Source organism: Parus major, chromosome 2 (genome assembly GCF_001522545.3).
Source record: "Parus major isolate Abel chromosome 2, Parus_major1.1, whole genome shotgun sequence".
Taxonomy (NCBI): Eukaryota; Metazoa; Chordata; class Aves; order Passeriformes; family Paridae; genus Parus; species Parus major.
Window position 1 is genome coordinate 65965047 of NC_031769.1, and position 26425 is coordinate 65991471.

Consider the following 26425-nt stretch of genomic DNA (forward strand, 5'->3'; position numbering starts at 1 on the left):
TGCCCATAGTTTCTACTTTTTTTTTTAATGCTCTCGATGTCTGCTCTCAGCCATGGATTGTAGGGTGCTGGTATGGTGTATACCACAGTGCCAGTATGTTAGATGAACTTAATTGAGAAAAGCCATCACTTCTGTTAGATGAACTTAATTGAGAAAAGACATCACATCACACCACTTCTGAAGTGTGTGGAGTTTCTTACCTGCAAGCATGTGATAGGAGATCATTCCTGATCAATAACTTCCCATTGCTTTTTACTTAAGACAAACACATTTTAATTTATATATCCTGCTGCTGCCAGAGGAGACTAATTTCCAGCACCAGAGATGCAACACAGCTACTTTAAAGCAGAATGGTCCTGAGGTGGAATGATGTTAGTGACCTGAAATACTTCAAAAAGCTTGATTCTGAAGCCTGCTGTGGTTTGAGCTTGCAGTTTCTGAGACAGGTTAACACTGCTGTGAATCATTGTGAGACATGATCAGACTGTTGCTTTGTAAATTAAATAATGAAGCGTTTATGTGCGAGAGTTTCTACTGTAATTGGTAGTTAGACTGTGCTTTGAAAAGATCAGAGTCTACATCACATGATGGTAGGATCTGGAATTTGTTTTGCAAACTTGACTTTTAGTCACAGAGACATGAAGTCTTCCAAAGTCCAGGTTTGATTTATAATACTTGTATTAACTGTAGCAACAGGAGAGAATAATCAAATATCCCTTTGGGTAGCATGATTTTTTTCAACTAAATTAATAATCAGGCTTGAGTTATTTAGATAAAAGCTCCTGTGGTTAAGAGAGACTTTCCCTTAGTTTTCCCATAGATGTTAAGTCTGAAGAAGTGGTAAGTTTCTTTGAAAGACTTTGATAAAGCAGCAAAAGTAAAACCTATCATCCTTCCCAATTCTTGGCAATTTACATATATGAGTTGCCATTGCCCCAGGACTTCTGAAGTGCTGTATGAATTGTAATAGCATTTGTGAATGAGCCTGCTTTCAGATGTCAAATGGCATGTATTTATTTTATTAGCCTAGATACAACATTTTAAAATCCTGCCACGCCTGCAAAAAATTCCAATTCCATATACCAATTTTACCCTGGTATTACAGTCATACCTCAAACTGCACAGTGTGGATATGGGATATCCCAGTGCAGGATATGAATTCCATGGTAAAGAAAACTCACTGCAGCCAACATCTGTGATTTTTTAAGTCAGTGTTTTTAAAAATTTCTAGGCAGAATGTTCCTTATTGTGGTAAATAATAGAAAGTTTCATCTCCCTGGCACAGAAAGTAAGACTTGTGTAAATCTGACTGTGATATTTTGTCCTGAATTTTAACCTGTGATATTATTACATTATTGATAAATGTTCCTCTCTTTACTACTCTCAGTCTCTAAAGAGTAGTGTTCACAGCTTACTAATGTGAACCCATTAGGTCAGAAGACTTTTGTAGTAAAAACCATTAAATACTTCCCAGTTCTATCTAAAATTTTTCAAAGAATTGACAACTTTATATCATTATTCAACACAATGAATCTTTCAGTGCCATTTGATTGAATTAAAAATAGGGGCATTTCAGATTTCTATTTGTTTTCTTTTTTTTGTAGTGTTGGATAAGCAAGGCAAGTGGGAGAAATTATGTTGAGGGGGGAAATGGAAATTCTGTGTTACTGAGGTCCATTTAAGCAGTATCTTTTCTGGAAATATTTCTATATTAAAAGAATCAATTGCATGTATTTCTGATTTGGAGATGCTATGGGTTTGAACAGACAAGGCAAGCTATCAAGTACTGCAGCATACGGTCCACCAGACTTTTGCATTTGGTTTCATGGCATGACTGTTAATCCTGTGATCAATGGAAGGTGAAAAGCAAATAAAGCTGTAAACATTCACATATTTTTTGCGTACTCAATCCTCATAATGAAGAAGACTGCATACAGAGATTTTATTTCCACTGGAGTTGCTCTTGCAATGAGTAGTCTGTCCTTATTTGGGTGCTGTGCTCTCATTTCTTTTAGGTGCTCTCTGTATGTGCTCATCCACTTCCAGATGATTTTAAATCTTAATTTTGAACCTTAATGTTTCTTGAATCTATGTTTTAATAGAAGAAGTGTTAAAAAAAAAAAAAAAAGCCAGAAGAGCAACTTAGGGTCAAAAGGAAATTTCTGTAAGAGGCAGGACTTTAAGTTCTGAAATAGGAAACCACGTCTGCTCTCATCCAAGTAGTTGTTCTGCCAGTCTATGTCTCTGGGTCACATTTGTATTGGTTTTGGATCAAGTAACATAACAAGAGCCAAAAAACCCAAGAAGAAGAGAAGGAGCTGATGACATTTCTTGCATTCGTTTTCCTGCTCTCTGTTATCACAATCAGGGCACTGTGACTCAAATGATGTTGAAATGCTGCTTCCAATATCCCATTGAGATAAAAATCACACCTTAATAAGAATCTGTGCTGTACTGTGTTGATATACTAGGCCACTTGTAGAAACATGGGGGTTTTTTATTTTTAGATGAGCTTTATGTGTGATTCAGACTTTTGAGCTATTAGCGTGTTTTAAAAGTCACTATTGTTGTTCATCTGATTGTGGAAGCAACAGGAAATATTGGGAGGCAGGAATGGAAATACCACTTTTCAAAGATTTGTTTGGATTGTGATACTATATGTTTAGAATAAGCATTTCCTCTAAACTTGTGGTTTCTAGGAATATTTAGTCTGTGCTTGTTAGCAGACTGTCCTCTCATGCTGTAGATATCAACACATGTATTTTGGCTGGTTTCTAGCATTTGTTACTAACTGAAATAAAATGCTAGACACTTCCAGTTATGTATCAGGAGGCACAAGATAGGCAGCAAAGGAATTCCAACTGCATGTGACAGTGAATGATACCAAAAGTACAAAGCAGTGACTACACGATTCAGGGGACTGCTCCCCCCACCTTGACAGTTTTCCTGCTTCCCCACCCTGCAGAAGGTTGCATTCCTCACGTGGTCCCACTCCTGCTCTCTCCAGCACTTCACCTGAGGGAATAGGGAGCAAGTTGTTACTCCATAGTAAGAGCCAATGAGTGTCTCTGTATCCCAAGGCTCAGGCATGGGATGCTGAGGACCTGTACCATGCACAGGTGGGAAGGATGAAGAGAACCACATTGTATTTTGCATGTGCAGTGCCGTTTCTTGACTCCCTGTGTGATGAACTTGTTCCCACAGGGACCACCCCAGAGGAATAAATGAAATTCCCCCTCATGGCAGTTCTTTCTTGCAGCCTCCTTGAGACCTAGAACCACAAGTCCAAACTGTGTAATAATCCTACTGTGCTTAGTGATTTCATGATTTATTTATATATATTTAGGGATGCTATGGAAGATTCAGGTGTTTTTTCTATCTAAAACATGTATTAGGGAGTTTTGATTGTTTTCAGTATTTTGTGGGCTTGGTATCTTTACGAATTATTAGTGCTACTATTTGATTGCATTAACCATCAGCTAAACTCAGACTTTCTTTTCATCAGAAGTCTTTTAGAAGACATTGGCTAAGGCATGTCATGCATTCTTCTCCCCAGAATTTTCAAAAGCATTTTAAGAGAGAGTTACATGTTTGCTGCGTTAGCCTTTCTCATGGGAACAAATTTCTTTCAAAGCTGTCTTTGATCTCTTAACTAGAAGGCACAAAGAGGTGTTATTGTAACATTCTTCTTAATAACCAATGTGAGGATTTTTTTACCTGTAGTACAAATACTTGTTGGCATAGTCTTTTCATTTGGAAGATTGAAACCCACATGTAAGGACAGTGCTTCTATGGCACAGCTTCAGATCAACTATAGGTTGATCTGTATGTGTATCAGGAGGTATTTTTACTGTATTTTTGCAGTAACTTACACTAAATGGTAGTCACCATTTAGTGAAAAAAGAGGAGGCATGGAGAGAAATGTTATGGCTAGAAGAACATGACACCAGAAAAAAAGTCTGTCCTGAGATTGAAGAAAACATTTTAGTAGCACTAAAGAAACTCAGCAAGGGTAAAATAGGGCAGTCCCTTTGCCCTGTAACTGAGAAAGCAGTGTGTATTTATGCTTATTCTGTTTTGGATATCCAAGAAACTTGCAAAGGTTATAAGATAGTCTAGAGAAAAATTTTGGAAAATGGCCTCTTGACTCTGGTTCTGCAACATCCTTCAGTCATGTTGAATATAATTTTTGCTTTTTGTCTTTACCTGTTGTCTTGGATTCTCCCTTTTCTTTAAATGGGTAATTCTTTAGTTGTACATATAACAAAATTTATTTACTGCTCACTTAATATGAAAATGCTTTTTGGTGTGGGGCGCCATGAATATATTTTTCAGTTAGGAAATGCCTTTTAGATTTTCAGCTTTGCATTAGAGAGTTTCCAGTCATTTGGACTCAAAGTTCATTTGAGATATAGTGAATAAGGAAATTAAAGCACTGTAAACCGTACTGTTAGAAGAATGAATGAATGAACAGTATCTTACAATTACCACTGCACAGATAGTGTCAGGCTGGAAATGTTATTCATTCTCCAATTGATCTCACATGTAAAGATGGTTTTCGGTTGACCTTAGTCAAAAGGGGCCTGAATTTTGCCTCCATACAATGTTCTGTCCCTGAGGTTTCTGTATTCCATATCAAAGGATGTATGATTGAGCATTAGGTATCTGTCTAGACTGATTATTGCAAGTATATTATGCCTCTGCAGAAAATTGAACCTACCTTTTTTCCCCACCAGTTTAGCTTTCATTGCACTGAGAGGATCTTAAAGTGTGTGCTGTTATTTCATATATCAATTTGTCAGTATATCTCTTTGTACTGTGTGTAAGTAAGGGGCAAGTGATACTTTGTAAACAAAATTTTATGTTTAAATTTGGCACATTGCAACTAATTCTTCTGGAATTTGACAGATTTTTTCTGGTTTTTCTGCTTTTGCTAGAGTTGGGTTATTTGTGGGTTTTGTTGTAGTTTAGGTTTTTGGGGGTTTCATTCTGTGCTGCCCTTTATAAGTCAGGCTCTCATTAATTTTACTTACCATGCTGTGTCAAGGCACATTCAGGACTGGAGAATTCTTTAAATCCAGGGGCTGTTTTTTCTTGTTATTTGAGCTTCGTTGGACACTTAAATGGTGTTTTAAAGCTGCAGCAAATTTTCTGTAGTTTTAGAAAAAATTTGTTTGGTTGTTTACAGTAATTTTCTGTATCTGGCTATGAAATTCCTCCAAGTTTCTGCCCCTAACATGGTTTAAATAGATTTACAAAGTGGTGCATGTATTGGAGGTATTTTTATTTATCAACAGAGAAATCACATTTTGAAAAAAGCATTTAGGAAAATTAGTCGATCTTTTTAGAAGGAATATAGAAATAGTATATAGGGTGACAGAAAGTGGCAGTAACATTTTCTGTTTCATTGGAACGCAAACCTAAATGATCGGCTTAACAGAAAAATTATTATAGTCTGGTTTTTTTCCTTTAGAGAAGCAAAAACCTTCAGTAATCTTTTTTAGGCCACATGACATTCTTTGTTTTGTAAAGACTGACTCTTTGCTGTCCTATGTCATCCTGATATTTAGCATACTAGTCAGACTCTGAATTCTTGTAGACCCAATTATGGAAAGTCAGGTAAGTGGCATTTTTATTATATTGCACAGCTTTTAAGTTATGCACTTAAAACTCTAGCTCTAGCTCTAGAGATAAACTGTAAAACTTATGTAGGAGAAAAGCACAATATAATAATATTAAAAAGCGACTTACCCACCTCCCTGTTTGTGCATGGCACATTCCATGCATGGTGTAGGGGACATGAAGCCCAAGTTCAGTGGTGTCCTAGTGTAACTTTATGCTTGTATCCCAAATCATCTCTTCTGTTTGTGCTGGATATTAAGTTCTGCACCTTTAAAACTGGTTTTGAAAATGAAGGGAGGAAAGAAAAAGTCCCCTAAACCAGGACAAGTGGGACACACATCTGGTTGAGAACTGGGTCAGTCTTTCCTGTGTGTATCTGAGGCACAGAAGGACAAACAAAAGGGCAGCTGTAACTCAGCTTCTGAGCACTGAGAGCACTCCTGAGGTTGTTTGCTTTGGTGCTGCTTGACCACTGATGTTCAAACTCAGGTTTCCTTAAGGCTGAAGACCCGGTGACATAGGCTGGAAATCACTGCAAAGCTATCCTGGTTTGCTAGTGCCAGTGCCCCTTTCCACTACCGTATCAACAAGCATCATCACTGACTCATTCAGCTTACAGAACTAAAAGCTGCTCTTAACAGTGGTATCTTCAGGACTTTATTTTTGGTTTTGTTCTATACCTGTGTTCCAGTAACAAAGAAACTTTACAAGGGCTGCGACAAACGAAGGATAACATAATTATATAGCTACACATGGAGCTAGGGAGCTGCAGCAGAAATAATGTTACATAGTTTTATTGTTCTATAAGCAATTCCTAAATATCAGTATTGTTTAAAAAGCAGATTCTGTGTCTGTAAATGATGCAGAAAAGCAGTGTTTAATTTGATCAGCGTATGTCAAACCTGTAATTTCATTTCTTCTGTTTTTAAAGTAATCATGTGACTGCTCTGTGGTATATATGCTACAGTTTATTTTTCATGAAGACAGTGACATATAACTAGAACTTAGGATAGATTTCTATCCCTAGCAGCTTTCAGATGTTAGGTGTATTTGTTCTAGCATTAGTTTTTAAGAAAATTAAAATTTTAAACTAATAGAATTTATATTAAAATTAATCTAATTTAAGAAATTTGTTTTAAGCATTTTGTTTTTATTTCAAATCTTTTTTTAAAATGAAAGGTGTTTTAATTTATGGGTGTCCACTGTATGCCCTACTGGATATAGGAAGAATCTTTCACATGCTTCATGGGAGAAATTACAGCTTTGTGAACAGATAAACACTAGCATTTCAATCAACATCCCAACATCATGATTTTTACTGAAAACCTTTGCAGAGTAAGAACAGAAATTTGACTAAAACAACTCCTTAGTCTTAGCTGTTGTAGCATCATCACTTGCTATAAGAAATGAAAAATAAAATTGTGGGCATAAAACAGCAGTGTATCCATAAGGTTGCACCAGAGGCAGAGGTTGTAGTTCCTAAGTTGTGTCTAAAAAATTCTGCCTTTTTTTTTTCTTTTTTTTTTTTTTTATTCCCCCCCGCAATGGAAGTAGAAGTTAAGGTGTTCTCTTGAACTTCAGTTTGTGGAAAGCTGTGCATGTTTCATCGCAGTTGCAGAGAAGCTTTGACAAAGCAAGAAAAGTGTTTTAATATTACCTTCAATGCCACCCTTGCCTGTCATAATGAGAAAGATGCCTGTTTGGTGACTGCTTTTTCCCAGCTCAAGCCAGCTGCCTCCAGCTAGACCTTTCTTTGGGAAGATCAATCACCAAATTGCATATATATCTCTTGGGAAATTCAGTGTGTGTGAGCAGTAAGCACAAACATCAGTGAGAATTCCCTATTTCAAATTTTTCACTGACTTTGAAAGATTTTCTAGTCATCATGGTAATATTTAACAGCCATAAATAAAGAGCACTCTTTATGACTTAAATAAACAGCACAGCATTTTTATTAATTATTAGGCTTGAAAACAAATCTTTTTTCTCATATCTAGGATTGGTCCTCCAGATAAGGTTATAAGTATGTTGTCCTGACAATGTAGGTAATTTATGATACAGCCAGAGGTGTAATTGTTCTGTGAATAAAGAGAAGCTTTTAGCTTCCAGGGATACAAAGTGTTTTTCATGAATATTAAGTAAACTTTAATGATTGAAGAAAAGAGCAAAGTGGAGGACAGTCATTTATACCCTGTCTAAACTGCTCTACAGCCACATTAATGTTTATAACGGATTTAGAGCATAGCTAAAATAACAGTAAGGATTTCCTCCTCTTTTTCCATACCTTTTCCAACACTATTTAAAAATACATATAACTAAAAGGGTGAAGGCTATCTGCTTATTTACAGGACTCATTAAAGAAAAATGCAAGGTAACTGTCTGTAATCAGTGCTGTTTGAGAAGTAGTGATAGATGGCAATTGAATAGTTTGAGGCTATTAATTGCAATGAGATTATACTAATTGAGATACCTCTGATGTCAGGTGCTTGAAATATTAGTTATTTCAAAGACAAATTGGATTATAAATTATTAGTAAATCCGTACTGAGGTGATTAAGCCAACTTATAAACTGTCAAACACGGGTACTATTTCAAGTTGTAACTCTGACATTTGTATACTGGAAAGGGAGTTAAGAGGTAAATTTAGGGGTTATATGGGAATACTTGGAATAACTAGTTACTGTTGAGACTGAGGATTTTCTGTTCTTTCTACTGCCATAAGGAATTTTTGTTCAGCCTTCAAGTTTTCATAGACCACCACTGGCTTTTTCAGCTGACTGGAAGAAGTTCTGGAGAAGAAGGAAGCCGCTTCTGTAAGGTGGACTTACTAACTTGCTTAACCACATGGGGGAGATAAAAAACAGCAGATCCAAGCAGCCTTCATGCAGGTCACAAATGCAGTTATGGCATTCTCGAATTTCCACTGCAGGATCTGCCATTGCCAGACAGTACTGCTCTCAGTAAGGCAATATTTTTTTCCAGTACAATGAAGAAAATACATCGCACTGCATGCATCTTGGTAATACTACCCCATGTCATTCTTCTTATCATTAATCAAATGTTGGTTATTGAAGCCGATACAGGATTGCTTAATGGTTTGCTATTGGATTTATTGAACTTTAAGGAATGACAAACGGAAACAGTAGAAGCTGAGGAATAGTTCAGTAGTTTAAAAAAATTCCTATCAACTTTTTTGTGTAGCTGCTAAATTTTATCGTGAGTTTACACTCTCACATGCACATACAGATACTTAAAGGATTCCAATCCCCTGCACAATATAATAAAACAAAGCCAAAAGGCTGAAGTGTGTACATTCAAAGTGGTGAAGGGAAAAAGGAAGAGGACGTCTTTCTCCATTTATCTTCTCCCATCAATGTTGTTTCATTCCAAACTTGAGGCTTTTTCATCAATATGTTGTATGGGGCGTGTGGGTATTCGTAGGAGGATGTTAGCAGAGCAGTGAGTATTTTAGATGACTATTTTTTTACATAAAAGGTTTGGTTTGGTCATTGCAAAACTTGGCATTCTAGAGAGGCTTTTATATGCACATTAAAAGTGCAATCAACCGTGGGAAATATTCCTCAAAAATGTTCTGTTGGTAACTAAAATAATAAATAGCTCTAGTTTATACAAAATAAAACCTTTGTGATGGGCATCAGAGTTCCTCTTACATGCCTTGACCTGGAGCTAGGATTCAGGCACAGGAGAGCTCCTCTTTTCATTCTGCTTTCATTTTTGTCCTGTGATATTTCCATTTTTATTCAGTTTTAGCCATTTATTGTAGTTGAGGAACAATTCTCTCCTGCTCACTCCTGCTGAGTGTCTGACATTTGGACTCTGCTCAATTGCTGAAGCAGTTTGCTCTTTTTTTTCTTTTTTCATTTTGCTTCTCTATCCATGCTCAAAAAATGTTCCTTGTTTGGTGTTGTGACTTGTGGCCTACAGTGGCTTCTTCCCTTTTTCCCTTCCTCCCTGGGGCTCAGTGTGAGTCTTTCCTCTGCTGCTTGCAAAAGGCAAGGTCACCTGGCTGCTGCTGGGAATATCCCAAGCATGCACAGGACATGTTGGCTCCTTGTCCAGAGATCCTGGGCATCAAAGCACTTCACAGAGCTGTCTGTGGGTGATGCCATATTTAGCCAACTTCTAGAGGTGCTGATTGCCTGGAAGCTCCAAGATCCCCCCTCCACATAAGCTCCTTCCTCAGGCTGCCCGCTGCAAATGCATGTATGGCAAGGTATTAAAAGAGAAAGATCATTTATTAAAAGAGAAAGATCATTTATCAGTCTTTGATGTTTAAAGAGATGTGATAGTCATTAAAAAACCCATAGCCCACCATCATTCCTCTATTCATTAGGGAATCTGTAGCATACATTTCAGTCATCTTTAAACAAGTTGTCTCTTAAAGGACTAAACTTTCCAGTTATTTCAGATAGTTCTCTCAACTAAGAAAATAAATCTGTTTCAATATCACTTGTACTGCCATGCCTACCTCCAGAGGATACATGTGGCTGTTTCCTGTCTTTTTTCCAGAGGGACTTATAACATTTTATGTCATTTTCACTTACTCCATCACAGAAACCCCTGATTGCATCCTCCATGCATGTTCCAGAATCTTTTAAGCTGATGAAGAAGCAGGAATCATCAGTCATTCCTTTACAATTTGGTGTTGAAATGGAAGTCTGATGTCCCTGGAAGTTGCAGCATTTTATCAATATTACCAGGAAGTGGTGTCAGAATTTCATCTCTTCTTTTTTAACCTTGCTTACATTTTCCTTAAAGCTGTATAATTGTTAGCACTTAGTTATAAAGTGTGTAGCATAAATGATATTTCAGTTAGGGAAGGACATGTTGGAGCATTATGGTTGATTCAAGTGAGTGATAAAACTCCATATGATTTGAATGTCTTTTCTTGCAGGTTAGGGAAGAGCTTTCTGCTTTTTAATGTCTCGTCTTTTAAATTAAAGCAAAAGTTAATTGCTGAAGCCATAACAAGAATTGCAACAGAGGTTTGCTGCTACCCTGCTCTATCTCACATGGCCACCTCCCCCTGTTTAACGTGGGTGTAGCAGGCTGTCTCACTGCAGGTGAGGAGCTCTGAATCAGCACTTTGTGCTTGCTCAAGACTCAGTAATGTAAGGTGTGGCTGTAAATACAGCCCAGCAGGGAAGGGCAAAGCTGGCTGAGAATTTTGGTCTTAACATAAAGCTCCTTTCCCTGTAGCACATAATTTATCACTTAGGAAGCAGTTGTAGGCTAAACTGAGAATGAAAAGTCAACTTCCAAAATAAATACATAGAGGGAAAAGTGAAGAAAAGTGTGTGTCATTCTTACCATGAGAGGAAAGTAATCACAGCAATGCTTTTGTTTTCTAAAAATGGTGAAGGTTGAAGGGTGCCTCTTCCACATTAGGCAGTTCCCTGAATGATCCTTTTCAGTCTATTTTTGCCTGTCTAGGATGAAGAAAAATATTGTTCCTCATATATAACTGTTTGTTCCAGTACACAAGGTTAGCTACTTCTTCAGAAAGCTTTGATGTAGAATAAGGAAGATGGCACAAGTTATATATAGTTCTTTATGAGAATACTGACAAATGATTGCTGGCTTTGGGATAATGCATGTAAAAGAGATTTTTTTTGTATATATTGTCTCCTGTGCTGTCACACAGGTAACATCCACACAGGCAGATACTCCTGTTGATGCCCAGACTGTTGCATCACTGCATCACTTTTTGGGTGCCAAATGCATTGAAGAATGGGGAGAACTCTGTTTTCCTCCACCAGCCTCTTGTTCCTTGATGTTATCTGGCATCCATCAAAACCATTACCAGTACTGAGCTGTAGCTGGTGAAGTTTTTAATAGGTTTTTAATAGGTGTTCAAGCCGCCTACAGTTATATCACCACAGATATTGATGTTGCATTACCTGCTACCATCTCATATATGCCCAGTGAAGGAGGGTCAGTTTCTCCACAAAAATACTTAAATCTTTTGCAGTTGGTTATTGTTTGTGTGTGCATTTGGTTTTGGATTACTGCAAGATCTTTTGTGCTTCACTTCATAGATTGTTAGGTCTATATCTACTATGTCTGGATCTCAGTTTCGCTCTACAGGTAGTAACAGTGGTGTTCTGCTACGTAGAGTATGCCCAGAAATAAACAGGAGTTTTCAGTGAAGCCATCTGGTTTACCCCATTCTTTTTACTATGATGAATAAAATTAGAATGCATCATAGCCAAATTAATACACACATGCTGTTTCAGCAATAGAGTTATAGTAACCCTTGATATCTGAGAAAACTCCTAATAATAGAGCTATAATGTGAAGCAAAATATGCTTCAGAATTAACTGGAAACAAGTTCAGAGATCTGGTGTGGCATTTTAAGTTGCCTACAGTGAAACCTGTGATCATTTCTGATTGTAAATTGATGGAGAACTCTTCACAGTAGTCATCATTGTGTTGGTATCGCAGAACTGCTCTGGCAGTGAATTGTGATTTTTAAGAACCACATTGTTACATCAAGGGCATCATTACAGCTGAGCAATCCAACCCAAATGCTCTGAACAAATGAAGCTGCTTGTTTAACAGCATGCTGCCAATCAGGGCTGTATAACTCCTTCACATTTCAGTCCACAAAGGCATCTGTGAGGACTGAGGTATTAGGCAGAGAAGGAGCATGAGAGGAAGACTCAGTCTGACATTTACTGGACTATGTGGGTGAAGTAAAACTCAACCTGATACAGATTTTTTTTTGTTTTGTTTTCTGCATGACAACAAATTAATTGGACATGTCTGTTTAGGTAAAGTGGGAAACCAGTAAAGTTTCATTTAATGGGATTATACCGATACTAACTATTCAGTATTCAGTAATTATCTGTACTTTCAAAAAAATTCCTAAGCACAGCAATTTCTCTTCCTAAAAAGACCAGTGTATAAAAATATTTCTTTCTTTGATAGTGTATGTTTGCTGCTAGAGAAAAGTTCACTCAAAGAACAGTTGATTTATAAGAACTTGACTTACTCTGGTTTTAGTATGACATTTTTTGTAGTAGTTGATGTTACATTTATGCTAGCAAAAATAATAGCTTGAATATTAGAATTAAAAGAGGTACCACCTGTAAGTTTGGTGCTACACATTACTCATAATGGTAAAGTTACTACAAAATTATTTAATTAAGTATAAGTTCATAGTTGCCCTAATTAATACTTTCTATATTTTTAGATGACTTATGGCTTTCTTTTTAATTAAGCAATAAAAAAAGGCTGGGCAAGGTATTTTCCAAATACAAAGGTGAACAACAGAAATAACTAATATACCTGTTGCAGTGGATTATTTTCCTTTATTCCACTCCAAGTATATTGCTGAAGCTAGTCCTTTGTGTCTAGTTCTCCCTTGATCCATTGTTGTGTAAACTTTTCAGCAGTGCCTGCAGGTCTGGTATCACTCACTGATTAAACTTTTTGGGGAAACTATGATGTGTTCAAGCTTCAGTCATAGCTGAGGGTAGCCCAGTTGGCTTTTTCATCCTGGGTTGTAAGATAATGAATTGAACATACAGAGGAAGGAAAATGGAGGAAATCTTAAAATTCTTTCTTGTGCAAATATTTGAACATTATCACATTTCTGTCGTTTTCTCCTGCAAACCATTTTGATGGAGTTGAGAATAGAATGTAGCCAGTATGAATAGCAGAAATCTGCATTTGTATCTTGTTTTGCTGGCAGAGCTTCCCTAAATGGAACAAGGGGTCTCATACAAAGACAGAACATAGCAGAAAATCCTGCATAGAGTGCAGTACAATTTTGGAGAAATAATCTGGTATATTTCATTCTTGCTGTAATTAAAGGGTCAGAGCAATGATTAATGTGGAATGCAGAGGTTCACTGTGGGAACTGCTTCTTTCACATTTATACAGACAAGATTGATTGGAACTAAACTGTATTTATATGACAGAAAGTCTAAAAATACAAAATGTGCTGTAAACCCTGTGTAATTCAGCATATCAATGTCAAGTCATCTTTTGTGGCTTTGGTTTTGCATTTTTAACATTGCTTTAAAATGTTAGCAGTTCTGTATTTTATTCTATAGGGGGAAAAGGAGAAAAGAGGCACTTTCTGGTCTTGTGAATTATATACTGCTAGAATTAGAAATCTCTCCTGAATCTGACTTCCATAACAGATTAGAATAGCGGTCTCTCTGATCTCTTGGGGCTTCCAATTACGATTTTTTTAAAGTTTACTGAGCTAGTATTTGAGGCAAGAGAGAATTCAGAAATGCAACCCATCAGCAGTTTGCTGAATTTGAGTTTCTGCCTGCAGAATATTAAGGAAGTATGAATGAAGTTTAGTAAAATACATTGAGGCATTCTGCAGCTATATATTGCTGCTGCAAAAATATTAGAAGTATTTTGTAGAAAATAAAAGGCTGTCATCCTATTAACATGAAATAAAATCTGTCCTAAAATACATAAACCAAATATAATTATGAATGCCAATATCTGAAATTAAGGAAAGGAAGTAGTAGGATGCAGTTTTTCAGTGTATCCTTTTTAGTGATTTTGCCATACAGAAAGTACAAAGGGAGAGGCGGCATTAGAAGATGCAAGGCAGAGTCTCCCCTGGCTCTCCTTTGTTCTCCAGCACCTCTCCAAGGCTCTTACATATTCTGCTGAGACAGACTGGTATGTGCCTGCTTCATGGAGGAAGTTCATTTTGGAAATGAGACATTAAAAGGAAGTAGTTCACAGCTGCTGCTTTTGGAGAGAAGGAAGCTCTGTTAATAGGAGAAATGATGAAAGGAAGGGAAGACTTAAGGGCACAAGGGTAAAGGATGAATTAATGGATCGAATGAAGCAGGATGGGAAAGGAAAAATAGTTGCTGTGGTATTCCCTCAATTTTTCAAGATTTTCAGCTCCCTGGTATTATTTATGGGCATTTGACCAACATTATGTAGAAAGAAAAAACAGAGAGGTGCAAGTCTTTGCCAATTAGTGCCTGCCTAAGAAGTAACCTACTTTTTAATTCTGTTTCTATTTCCTCTAGGCTCCTGTACTGAAAATGTCAGCTTTTACCATCTCCTTTGTAAATTATATGCCCTGATGTCAGGCAAAAAAATGTACCCAGTTTTATAGTTGATGATTTGACATAGATACAAAATCACATCAGTGTTGCAGAGACAGTTTTCAACCTGTGGTAGTTGTACCTATTCTACCCATCCTACCATTTGGACAAGACTTGTTAAATCAGAGCAGGTTCTTTAGAATCAGTTTTGTGTCTCTGCTTGAAAGATATATGTTGATTTGGTACATAAATGAAATGAGAAAGAAAGACTCCACCAGGGTTTTTGTGTGCTTTTCCCCTTGTGTAATTAAGGTCTTGTGTTGTTTTCACAGTTCCGTATATTGGTGTTGGTCAATGACAGTAGCTCTCTCAGAAACCAAGGGAAATTGAAATTACTTTTTTTTTATAAATTAAATTGTTTGGCTGAAGTGTCCAATTAGCACCAGTCCAATTACAAGATACCCTGGTACAGGAAAGCAGGAAGCAATACATCTTGCTTCCTAGGAAGAAACTTCATTTTATTTTTAATCAGTGCTATTAAGGAAGACTTCCTTGGGAGCAGGCTTCACTGAGGGTTTGTTCATTATCAGCTCAAGGTGAAGCCAAAGGGAACCTTTCTTATTTCATACCAGAATTGATTTTTTAAAAAGAATAAATAACAAGTGCATGCACAGGGGGTTGGTACATGTATTAAAAAGTGGAGTTGCCACTGGTAACACAGCTGATTTCCTTTGTTGGAAAAGTCGTTCATTCCTTACCTGAAGTGAAAAGTTAATGGCCTGTAGCAATCTGAAGAAACTCCTACAAAAATGCACAGCAAGGATCTAATGTTGTACACTAGTGCTTTCCATGTACTGTTCCTCAGGTAAGGCAGACACAGAAGATAGCGCTTGCTGTTCTAATAAATATACTTCATGAAAAGATGTACCCAGTAAACTGGAAAATGGAAAGATTCTTGCCACTGTCGAACAGACAGCTGTCACCAGGGGCACAAATTTTGATTTCTTTACTGAGGTTTGCAAAACATGCTGGTTATGCTTTGTATAGAACTGCTGAACATTTCCTGGAGAAGCATCTTTGGTGTAGTAGAAGTAACTTATTTTGTAGTGTGCCTGTTGCTTTAATTGCTTTCTCAATAGCTTAGAACTGTTACTTTGGCACACTCCTTTTTTTCTTGCAGTTTGAACACAATTAAAATTGAGATCTTGTTTAGTGTGTTTGATACTGGGGTATTACGAAGAATTTTGTTGGCTCTTGAGCACAAACTCAAGCACTTCAGGGACATCAATTAGGCGCCTCACTGAGACACGCCTGTGATGTCGGATTAAGCCAAGTCACTCAACGGTTCAGGGGAGAAAATGCAGCATATCTGTTTCAAGCCAAAGAAGAATTTAATGGGTATAGACTGCAACCATCGGTCTGTCATTGAAGAAAAAACTGAAGTTGGCACTGCCTCGAGGAAATGACAGTGCTGCCTGGTCCCTTATGTATGTGTAAGTAATTGGTGTGGTACTTGGGAAAGGGAATCAGGCTGGCTAGGAAGCAGTTTTTTTCCAGGCAGGTACCAGAGTGATGGTGCAAAGCTTGGCCACTTTCCAAGTTACTTCACCAAAAAGGTGTAGAGATTTTGATGTCAGCAGGAGCAGAGAGGGGAAGAGAAAATGCAGGAAGAGGCATGACTGCTTTTTTTGAATGACAGGCATAGTCAGTAACAGGATAAAATGTGCATCAAATGAAAGCAGCTGATTTTTAAAGCTGTGAAATATCATCCCTCAGCTTCTAAAACATGCAACTGAACCTTAGTCAAAGGTTTCCAAAGAGCAGTTCCAACATGGGGTTGGTTTCCCAATGTAGACATCTAGGCAGCCCCCAGACCAGAAGAGCAGTCCTTTACAAGGAGCTCATGGCAGAGGGAGAGTCCCTGGTTGGCTGCACTGCTATGGAGAGAAACCTCAGCCAGAGCAGATGGGTGGGGACATCCTCAGGGCCATGACTTCTCAGGATATAAAGATAACAGCAGGGAAGTGGTTCCCAGTACTTCTGAGTAAGAATTCTGCCAGGGCTAACTTGAAGTAAGTGAAGCCACATATTAAATCATTAGAACTTTTTTGCAGCACTCAGATTTTCCTCCCATGCTGATCAGTCTCAGCTGGACCATAGCTTGAGAGGAGTTGACATTGGCTATTAAATATGTGTCGGCATTTCAATTTATTTCGTGCTAGGTGCCCCAAAATGTCTTTTTTGTCAATGATACTAGCATAGGTATTGGAATACTGTGTGAAATTACTTTTTAATGTGCCCCTACAAGCTGACAGCTGAGTGTTACGTAGATCACAGTCTGTTTGAACCTAAAATTATTGCTTTAGTCTGACATTTTCATATTGAGTAAAAATTTCTACAAGGCATGGATCTTTATCTTGATTTCCTGGAGTAATATTTGATTTCCCTACAAATTTTGACCATGTCACTTAATAGACATACATGCTTTCCTGACTTACTTGAAAATTTTTGAACCCAGTTGTCTACCTCCTTTTTGGCACATACCTTCCTCCCCAGCCTTCTTCCTTCTCCAGTGTCATCATTTCACTTACTATAAATTGTTTATTACTTCCTGTTGGATCATATTTGCTTAATTAGTTACAGAACTCACTCTGTTTAAACTTCATTGCTATACAAAGATGGGACTGGATAGAGCTTTGGGAGCATAGGCCAAGGAGAGCTGCTGAGCTAAGACTGATAAAACAGAGCCTTCTGGTGGAAAGTTGCTGCTGCTTTGGCTGAGGTGCATCAACCAGCTGCAGGGACATCACCATCTTGCTGCAGTGCAAATAAAAACTGCTAAAATGAAGTAAGCTTCCTAAGTAAGCTTACTTCATTTTGCATCATGGTAGACTGGGAGCGCAGCTGCAGTTGGTTGCTGTACGTCAGCTGAAAGATTAGAACTTTTACGCCACTTTGACGTGTACTTACAGTTGTCAGGCCATGTGTCATGCTGGAAGCGGTTCTTGAAATTGGCTGTGTGAAAAAGCAGATTGTAAATTAGCTTTGGGAAAAGCCCTCAGTGACAAAGGTTGTGTGGTGAAACTGATTGTCATAAGACAGGGGAAAAAAAATAGACTTATGCAGGGGATAGTGAGGAAAACGGCAGGCTTGTTCAACACCACTGCAGCTCACAAATGCAACCCGACTAAAGCAATGAAATACACCATTTCTGTGTGATGGTTGCATGGTTCAGAATTGCCCTTCAACTTTGTGTAATATATATATTAGTTTTGTTTTTAGCTGCCATTCTTTAAAGGAACAGCATAAAAGGGAGGAACAAATCACTTTATTTTACATATATGAGTCTTTTCCTTCTGCATAATCCTTCTCTACTTCAGTGAATGATTTGTCAGTCTCATTGCTTCTACCTGGGAGTTTTAGCCTTCTTTTGACTTGTCAGTTTGCAGCAGCATTTCTCTAATGATGTATGCAAATAAATCTGTGTTCACTACTTCGGGTAATCCTCCTTATCTGCATAAAGATGTTTGCTTTCTAAGTTTTCCCTTATTTATTTTATGTGTTATTCATTTTGCTCAGCTGAGGAAGAATGCAGTGAAAGGAGGGAAAAGAGTAGTATATCACTAAGTTAAACAAGAGTGGACAGGAGGTTATGTATTAATAGAGAAAAATAAATTTCAACCACAAGATTCCAAAGAGAAACCTCTGCAAGATTTTGCAAATCTTTTTAAAATCATTGCTGTGGAACTGTTGCTCTCCATTCTGAACTTGCAGATTGCATATTGTGCCCTCGCTTTTTATCCTAGTAATTAAAGTAGTCTCTACTGTGAATAGATTAAATATAGTAAATATTATAAATGTAAATTTCCTATTTATTCTGGAGGGTTTTGTGGCATTTTCATGTGTGTGTTTCAGGTTGTTGTTTGGTTAAGATGCTTTCAGTCAAAAAAAGCATCTCCTCCCTTTTTTTTTGTGACACTGTCTCAACTTGTGAAGCCAAAACAGTGATCTAGATCAACAAAGCTGCTCCAGCTGCTACCACATTTTATCCTTGCAGAAGATAAGAGGTGTCTTTCACCTCCTCACCTCATGGCAATGGATGTATACACTGTAATAATCAAGGAATAAAGGTGATTAGAGAAAGAACTGCTGGAGCTGGTACAAGGAGCACCACCAAATAGGTGTGCGCTCAAACACCACCCCCAAAAGATACAGTCCTTCTCAGGAGCTGGAAAAGTTGAAGTAATGTCCACATTAATCATTGAGCAGACCCCTACAAACATATCAGGAAAGCAAAATACTTTGTGTCAAGAATCTGATGTCTGCATTGTATATGCTTTGTGTTTTGGTTTTATACTGTGGATTAGGATTACCTCTTGTCTAGTCTTGATGGCTTAATGCTCAGTTACTGCTTGAGCATAGTCAGCATGGTTCTGGAGGTCTCCCAGGCAGCTTAGAGCAGAATCCAGCCCATGTGCCCCAAGATGCTGGGCCACGATGTGAAACGAAGTATGGGGAGTGAAGAAGTTCGCTTTGCAAGTGCATTCCATGTAAAAAGTAAAACCTTAGTGTAGGTGCTTGACTTGTCCATAGTGACAAAAGTGTGTGGTTAAACAACAGCTTAGCAATGGCCTTTCTAGTCCTATCAGCATGTTACAGATTCCAGGCAAGCTTCCTTCTTGATTCCCTCTGTAAGGCTAAGAGAAACCTTCAATTAGAACAGGAGGATGGCTTAATAATTATCAGGCTCTAGCTGTATACACGCTGAGTTGTGCTTCTGCCAGTGTGAGAGTTCAGCAGCTCCTACCTGTGACACCAGTGATATGTTTAATTGGTGTATTGATACCAAGAAGTATGTGGTGGTGTAAAGGATATGGACTTGCATTACAGTTTTGGCAAACCTGAGCTGAAAGGAAGAGCAGCACAGATGGCTGAAAATAGTAACAAAATACTCCATTTAATGTCTGCAGAAATCATTAGACAGCAGTTAAAGGGTTGTTACTAGTGCATCAGATTCAGCTGGGGAGTTGTGTTTCTGTAATGTCCACTAAAACAATGATTCTTCTGTTTTTAAGTGGAGCCTGTGCCAAGTGCAGATGTAGTTTTGTGCAGTCATGAAATGGATTTGTCAACAGTAAAGCTGTAGATTCTCTTAGTGGCTTCTGTTTCCCTTCTGCCAGCTCAGCACAGTAAGCAAACAGCAGTATGGCTGTCGTTTGCTGTCCATCATTGCCAAAATTCAGCCTTATCAGTTTTAGGGAGTTATCACAAATGTAGAATGTTGGTTTCATGCTGGCAGTAAACAAACATGACAAATTTTTATATGGTAAATCAGAAGATCAAAATATGACCTATGACACATTGCAACACACAAGCAGCTTAAATGCAGCACTTTGTAATAAGTGAACCTTTGAAACTTTTTGCAGAGCTTAGGAGGGCACTGAGCTGTACAACTCTGATCAAGACTGTGCTTTAGAGCACAGTACATGTGATTAGCCAGTGTTTCATCATGGATGCTGAACACACATTACTGCAAGAAATGAGGCAAAAATCTCAACTTTTTTTTTGGCTGCAGATTTAAAAAGCACTGCTTTATCATGGTGTGTGACAAAGTTCCACAGCACCAATCAGCACTGTAATCACATTTGCTCTGGAATGCTAGCAGAATTCTTTACAGGCATCACTAGGCTATTACAGGGTCATTTATTGATCTTTATTCTCCATGAAGGAACCACAGTTTTATTGATTCATCTACCTTTTACAAGTCTCTATCTTGGTCTTAAAACCTTTCTTTATTGGTACAATTTGGTAGTTTCTGTTTGGTTTATAGGTGTATTTTCTCGTTTTTCAGTGGCAGAGAGATAAACAGATGTGAATAGGTAATCTTATAAATCTGAATCTTTCCAAGAGAATTCACTCTCTCCAAGCAAATTTATTTTTTCTATACATGGATATTTTTGAGCTTACTAAGGCAACCAGTTTGTCTTGAGCCTGAAGCAGCCTCTCTGTTTTTAGAAAATCTAAGACAGAACAGCTTTAAAATTCTTTAATGTCTCAGGTTTAACTAAAAAGTCATAAAAACAAATTAAAAATATTATCTCCTAAACAACATTTTATCCCACCTAAAGCAAATGGATTCAGCAAGAACAACATTTAGATTCCACCATTTCCTCCACTAAGTCTGTAGAAGGCGGCTTTTCCTAAAAAGTACACCCTTTATAATAACAAATAAACTGATCATGAATTCAGAGTTTTGTAGGGCTAAACCACCACCATTAACTTCTTATTTGTCCTATGAAATGTTGTCTCCCCTTGTGCTTTTCCTGCTTTGCTGCACTGGTGTTACTTTTGCCCATGATGAGCGAGGTGGAAGTTTGGCCGTGCAGCTGCAGCTCCATTTATATATTATATCTGGCAGGTTTCAGTGCCAAAGGCTGTGATGAGGCTTTGGTAACTAGAAACAGACTGAGCTGATGCTGTGCCTTGTACCTCCCAAGACAGAAATGCCATGGTTTGCCCAGTTTGAATGAATGCATTGTGTGTTTCTTGTTTTATGAAGAGTGTGCTGAGTAAAACAAGCTCCTGGAAGGATTGTATGTTAGTGTCTCTGTGCAGAGGTCCTGAGTTTCGGTCAGTGGCTCACTTGGATTGGGTGTGAATTTTCAGTCTGTTTCTAATGGATGCAGATGTGAGTAGGTGGTTTTCTGGAGCAGTCTCAGGAGTTTCAGAGTGGTATTTACAGTATTAAAGACAGACTGCACCTGAAATTAATTTTTTTAATTTTTGCATTGGTCTAGGGACTTACATGTTCAGTCTTAGGAATTCTAAATAAGCAGTGTATTGATAGAAGAACATCTGAATTTCAAAATTATTTTACCTTGAAACTATGTAATTTCTTTCAGTTATTGTCATTTATCTCAGCAAGTGGCAATCTTAACATTTTTAGATGTTTTGAAAAGTATTCTCGCTGCTTTGTCCTGGATGACTTACACACACTTTGGAAAGCATCAGTATCACTGCTGAGAAGTGCACTTTCTTAAAACAAGATTGCTTTACAGTTTCTCATTCTTCAGAAATGTGTATGTTAATCCTCTGGGGTGAAGTAATTTTCAACTACAGTTAATGCTGCCCTTGAAAAAAATATATATATTCTAATCATCCTGGGGGTTTAGATTTCTCTTTGCTAATGAGTACAAACTTCAAACAAGACTTAACTTTCTTCACAGTTAAAACAACTGTGTTGCTTTTGCAAATCAGTGGCTTAAAATCTTTTTGAAGAACAGATCCATGAGAGATGCTTCAATGTTTTGTTTAAGTTGCTGCCTTTTGTGAAATATTAAAGCCGATGCTTTACAGGTATGCACTGGCAATCCGTATCTGCAATGTTGCTGTTCTGGGAATGTCAAATTCCAGCAGAATTCTGTGCTTTATTGCCAAGCACCTCTTTTTCACTTAGATTTGTTGTGGATAAGAGATTCACATTGTAAGTGAAGAGTTTAAAATGGTACTTGTATTTTTATATTGATTCAGTTGTCAATTTGCCAAGTATCTGCCTCTCTACTACCTCCTCCTCAGGATCTGCTTTTCACTGTTCACAAGTGAAAGTTTTAGATGTTGGTCCACTTGTAAATCAATAGTTTATAATTTCTTTTCTCTAGTAGTGTATACATTTTATGGTTTCTCAAAATGAGAAAAGCAGCCAATTCTACACCCAACTCCCACTGTAAACACTCTAGACTAAGCTGTGGAGGAGCAGATTTGGAGAACTCATCTTTTTGAAGTCCATAGCACTTCCAAGGGGTTCAGGCATGACTCATCTCATACACTCAGCAGCACATATTGTCAAAACTAAGGATGCTGAGTGGGTCAGTAAACTCCCAGGACTTGTGAACCTTCTTCAGGGATAGGGTTGAACTCCCAGCTCTGTGAATGTCACTCTCTGTTCAGTATGTAGTGTATGCATCTATCAGCTCTTTAGCTGGAGTTTTAAAGGACTGAGCACACTGGTTACCATGCCTGTAGCAATTATCTAGCTTTCTGAAGCTGGTTGGATTCTAGAAAACTTAGTGTCTTCATCACAGCTGGAGAGATGTATAAGCAAGAACATAAGCAATGATAGCTGATAACATCCTGCTTTTAGGTAATCTGTGATTCTCTGTACCACTTTCAGTAACATCTTTTCCAGTTTTTCTATGCATGTTTATTTTTCACAGTTCACAAGTGGATAGTTACATAATTAAGGGGGAAATTTCCAGTGAGTATTTGCATAATATTTCAAGTGACATAGAAATGGTGAAAAAAAAAAGCCAACCAACTTATTTCTTTCCCCATTCACCCCAGAAAATTGCTTCTTAAAGATGAAGTAGTCAGTATCATCAGATGGACCAGATACAATATCACAGCTCACAGTATTTCCTTCTGGTAATGATAAAGATATTTTATCAGTACATTTTTCTACTCCCATTATTCTAATTTCATCTTTTTAAATACCTTCTCCTAGCTTACAGCTGTGAATACAATCTAATATGAAGGTCTGCATATTCTACATCTGATTCAACCTGTATCACTGAGTCCTCATTTTCCAAAGCTCACCTGATCAATTCCAAGCTATTACTCAGTTTCTAATTTCTGCTGTGAAACACAAAAATGGACAAGATATCTCTGTGCTTTACATACAGATGTGTGCAAAAAATGGCTGATAGGAAAGTACAGTAGTGAATTCCCTTCTCCTCCCAGACAGTTTCAGTTCAAAGGGCAGTAAAAACCACTATGAAAAGCATTTACAGGATTTATGAACTGATAGTTGGATCCTGTCATAAAAGAAGGTGAAAAACAAAGCAGGGAATGGGCATCTGTGGGGACTGGTTGCTTGGTTAGTAGTTTTAGAGGTTTTTGGAAAAGCTTGTCAAACGATAAGGTGACTACAAACTCCACTGGATCATTTTTTAAAGGGTAAATACTTGGTCTTTCTGACTTCAACATTTCTTCTTTTGAAGTTTTAAGACATTATGTATACTTCTTGGTCAGAGGTATCAAGTGTTCAGAGGCTGGTCTGTCTGCATGTGTTTCTTGTGTGATTCTTTCAAGAACAAGAATGAAATTCACAGCAATTTTGCCGAGATGGCAACTGAGACTGTGGATCAGAGCTCAGTAAATAACAATCCACATAAACAAACTTCCTGTGTTTGTAAGAACCAGGTTTTAAACTTGAAGATAGTAATAGCCATTTTGCTATTAATGTTGTGTATGAAAGAAAGGCTCAGCACCAAAAATCATACAAATTGACATCCAAAAGGACATGCTTTACTCTGTCTTCCATTGTCATGCTAATAAATGTTGCTTCTAGGTTTGTATATGGTAGAAATCCTCCTATTTCATCTACATACCTCTCTAGAAGGGGTGAAATTCATTGCCAAAAAACTAAGGCAACAGCAGTCATTATAAATGCAGTTCATTTCAGAAAGGTATTTCTTGCTTAAATAAATACCATTTAGCATATTCATCTATCTTGTGAAACTGGATGATAATTATTCTTGATTCAGTCATACAAAAAGTTCCCAATTCCTTTTACTTAACAGAACAGGGTCAGCCAGAGAGTCAGAGAAGAAGGGGATGTGTTCTCCATGGATCTGAAAGAATTGTAACTTAGGCAAGGATACTTGCTGTTGTTGAGTAGTTATTCCAAAGTAGTGAGACCTGGGAATATAAAGGTATTATTATATAAGCTGTCCTGCATATGACCAAAACAACAGATCTTCTTCCACACTAGCACACTAGCATTTCTATTATTTAGAGGCTACAGTGGTAGGTAGACATATATCCTGATTTTAGATGGTACACATGGAAAGATGCAGTCATTTAGGCCTGCACAGTGTTAGGTATATCAGAGAGAAAAGTACAGACAGAATTACAACTTATGTCCTAATATGCCCTTTTTGTCCTTATAAGAAAATACTTTACAATGCTTGTAAATCCTGTTGCTAATTCTACTGTAGAGCAGTGAAACATAGTACAGTGTGCATCCAAAAAGTTGGAAATCAAGTGTGCTAATTTTAGTCAGTGATGGCTCAAAGGGTCAAAGCTTAGTAATAATGTAGAGAAGATCACCCACTCACCACCACCTCCTCTTCTCCTACATGAAAACCTGTTTTACATTAGATTCTGTTGTGCTGTTTAATACACAGAATGGAGTTCATGGTTTGAATATGTGTGGAATTAAGAGTTTGTTTTCATGGGTTGCAAATATTTTTAATAAATATTCCAGGCTTGATATTACTGTAGAGTTGTTTTACCGTACACTTAATGTTGGGGAGTTGCCTAGCAAGGTCAGTGGAATGCAAATATTTGCTCTGGCATGCAAGCAAGTTCTAAAAAAGCTTAGGCAATGTTTTTGCTGCAGAAAGCGTCAATTTAGAACTGCCCAAGTTCTGCTCTAACTTGTGAATTTTATTTTTATATAATAAAATAAAGTTGCTTGGTTGTCCTTGATCTTTCTTCCATATGGAATTTTTGTATCAGATATGCTGCATGACTCTGTATCATACTGCTTTGCTGTGTTGGTGGGATTTTTTTTATTTATCTCAAGGCCACTTTATGCTGTCTCAGAAAACACAGCAGGAAAACAACTTATTGAGCTATGTGTTAAAAGTCATCTATTAAATGTAACCTGGTATAAGTTACTCAATTAATGAACATATACAAGAAATAGTTTGGTGATTGTACTTTGTGTCTTAGTTAATGAGGGGAGAAAAGAGCCTGTACAAATATTTGCACTCTACTGCCACAGCATCATGACCATTGAAGGTCAGTAAGGTGAGGGAACCTCCTGGAGTCAGAACCCCTGCATTTCCTTTACAAAGGTGAAAAGATGAGTTATATTTATATATTTAATGACATACTGATATTTATCAGTATGTCATTATTCTTAATGTATTTGGCATGAGACACTAGTATTTTACTGGGCGATTTTTTTTTTAGTTTTGCATAATAAAATACTCCTAGGTTTCAGGGCACCAAAATTTATCATGCATTTGACACACAATGTAGAAGTTACAAGTTAATATATTAAGTTATGCTTTGCTGGAGAGAGACAGATTGGATGCCATTCATTGCACAGAGGTGGAATGAGTGGATGTGTTCCCAGTCATGAACCTGTGAAAATTAAAGTAGTTTGTCAGGAAGGGAGGACATGGACAAAAGCTGGAAACCTGCCTTGTCAGGAAAGGAGAAGGTGAGGTATCCTTGATGTAACATATCTCCATGGAGATTCTTGTATACCTGTGTTTTTTCTTTAATTTCCACACCTTTAATAAATGTTTGAATTTGTCAGTTTTGAATTTTATGAATGAGTAACTTATGTCTACTTTATTGTAATTTGAATTCGTGCTGGATAACAGCAAAGCATAAAGTGAATTTGTAGACCAGGAGCAATAGAACACTTCAGACATCCTTGTCCTCTAGCATATTTTTCATGACATACAAAGAATAACAACAGGGAATCCATTTGAGCTGCTTGAGCCATGCAGTGAATTGGCACTCACTGCAAAAGAACAAGAACTAGCCAAGGCAGCAGTTTCTTCTGCCTCCTGTTGCTTACATTCCTGACATGGATCCATGTATCAAAGACTGTGGGAAAAGTAACACTGTGAAAATGTATTCACTTTTTTTGTCTCACGTAACCTGAGGAACTGCTGTAAGCTTGTATAAGTGCATTACAACTGAGAGAATTTTTTTTTTTTTTTTTTTTTATA

General features: G+C 37.5%; 1 protein-coding gene across 2 annotated transcripts in view; it reads left to right on the top strand.

The window, feature by feature from the left end:
- Nucleotides 1-26425, top strand: part of LYRM4 (LYR motif containing 4) — an 85454-nt gene that overhangs the window by 36647 nt on the left and 22382 nt on the right. The window lies entirely within an intron of this gene.